At 38.1% G+C, this 2,446-nt stretch overlaps 1 long non-coding RNA gene across 1 annotated transcript; it reads right to left on the reverse strand.

Annotated features, from left to right (window-relative positions):
- Window positions 1-247: 247 nt before the first annotated feature.
- LOC109222179 lies at window positions 248-1,927 on the reverse strand. The gene is made up of 2 exons (XR_002067364.1): window positions 1,756-1,927; window positions 248-668 (listed from the first exon to the last, which is right to left on the reverse strand). It is a non-coding gene; the product is annotated as an uncharacterized LOC109222179 (long non-coding RNA).
- Between the last annotated feature and the right edge of the window lie 519 nt (window positions 1,928-2,446).

Genomic DNA, 2,446 nt, shown 5'->3' on the forward strand with positions numbered 1-2,446 from the left:
GGAAAAACCAATCCAAACCGAACCATGAACACCCCTAGTTACACGTTTTCTTTTTTCTTTTTTCCCCTTCCTTTCTTTAGTCTTTGTTTCAACTTTTAAAATTCCTAAATCAAAAATACATCTCTCAGCCACCCTCTCAAAAACTCAAGTTTATGGTGCTCATAGTGCACCCATGCTCTTGAAATCTTGAATACGCCTCTGCTATCAGTGTATAGAAGTTAACTCACGTTAAGATGAGTCACTGTGCTCCACAGAGAAATTTCAAATATTCTTTCATTACCAAAAACTCATTGGTGAGTCTGTATTTCAACTTTGGAAACCCAAAGTTGTAGATGAGCAATAAGAACAAAATAGAGAGAAATAGTTCTATTTCTAAGCCCAGATTATTAGCTATTAGCTATCTTCATATTGCCAACACTAAGCATATTAATAACTTCATTATATGCCTTGTTTGCTGCTCTGTTCAATGCAATTTCTTTCTTTACATGGCACATGCCTTTTCCCCTTAGTTGATTGTCAATAAAAACTTCAAAACTCCCATCATGTGACCACATATCGACTACCCGAACTTTAAGTTTATGCTTCTGACAGGTCTCATGGAGCTTCTTCACTGGATTTGTTTGAAGCATTTCCGGTGTAATTATGGGCTCTAATAGAGTCTTCGCTACCTACAGGCCATACAAAATCAAAAGCAGTATGCATTAGAGGCAACGAAAGAGAAGAATACTGTCCAAGTAACGCATTTTGAGCCCCAATCAAGAATAAAGCACAAGACAGAAGTTAAATAAGTTAACCTTCACATGCTAATCTTCTTATTAGTCAAAATGACATTCTTTATCTACTTAGGGGTTGTTTCGTTCAGTTCTGGGATATCCCATGAGATTATCTATCCACCTCTTATATGGGATAATTAATACCACTATTTTGATATAAATTCATACCCACAACCAAACATGGGATAACTATAATCCCAAATTTTACACTGGGATTAATATCCTTATCCGAGTAACCAAACGACCCCTTTAAGTATCTTTGTCCCTCTCAATGCCACCTCCTATTTGTATATTCTCATTACATGGGACCATGTGGATATAGAACTTAAAGTAAAGACATTGAGCACACAAGCTCGTCAAATTCTCAAATATTTCTCTTTTTCCGATATTTTCTGTGACATAAATGGCATTACTTCAGCATCCAATCACAGAGATTCATACAAGGTTTCTCATGAATTTCAGAGTCATAAGGTTCTAATATAATATATAACTTATCCACACTTGGTGGTATGACTAATTCATTAGATGTCTTCAGCGGAAGAGCCCTGTTTCCTTCTTTATTCTAAAGTTAACAAAATTTATATGCCATAAATTCACAAAGTGTGCATGCCTTGTAGCCATGTTTGAGGTGATAGCGGGCTAGAAAGGGAAGCCAAAGCTAAACCTAGCATTTGCATTGGCTCTAAGTGGACTTCCCTGCTACAACATGTAAAATTTAGCTAAAGGAAAAGGTACTCCTCTTTCCTTTTCTTTTGCTGGTTCGCTTTTTTCGTTTCTTTTCTTTCTTTATTTACACTTTTCTTTTGGGGGGATAGGGGGCGGGGTGGGAAGTTCATGTAGGAACCTTAGCTCCTAGCAACCTAAAAGCTATAAGAATTACAAGACATTTAAAGAATTGTGATCAAAACCTTCACATATGAAGAGGTACATGTACGGCTAATGCTCTTAAAATGAGGAATTTGAGGGGGGAAAGAGAGCACACCTCCCAGGTAATGTCAATTGAGGAATCGCTATCAATAAATACTGCTCCTATTGTTGATTCAACAACATCAGCAAGCACCTTCGGAGCATTTATCAATCCATGAGAATGCAAGGGATACTCTGGAAGAGCATTTATAAATGATTGAATCTGTGATTAAAGATAACTTTTGTCAATTGGAAGAAGATAAGGGCCAAGGAATATCTGAGCCAGTAACTCTACCCGCAACAGAAAAGTTCTTCGGAGTAGGCTTCCACCCTACCCCAGATGATGAGAAATGGGCTGAAGAAAGAAAGAAAGAAGGATGGGTTCTGCCACAGCCATTGCCATATCTCTACGACACTTTTGTCAAGACTAAGTATGGCAAAGAAAAGGATGATGAGTTGTTCACAGTTGAGGAAATCGAAGACATATATGGAGCTATGAGAGAAATGCTTTACGAAACCAACATGGTTCAGTTAGGAGAAGGGACTAGCACTGCTGAAATGCTCTATATGGGACCAGATGCTAAACTCCAAAACTGAAAGGCTACGCCATTCCTGATTAGGCGGGAGTCCCGGTAGACTAGCCCTGCCACCTTTTCTACATCTCGAGTTATTTCAGGGTGTAGCTCGGGTGTCTTGTTAGTTTCATTGTTCTTTTAAATTCCTGTAATGTAAACCCTGTTATCTTTCCAATTCCAAGAAATGAAATC

The sequence above is a fragment of the Nicotiana attenuata genome, unplaced genomic scaffold (assembly GCF_001879085.1).
Source record: "Nicotiana attenuata strain UT unplaced genomic scaffold, NIATTr2, whole genome shotgun sequence".
Classification (NCBI taxonomy): Eukaryota; Viridiplantae; Streptophyta; class Magnoliopsida; order Solanales; family Solanaceae; genus Nicotiana; species Nicotiana attenuata.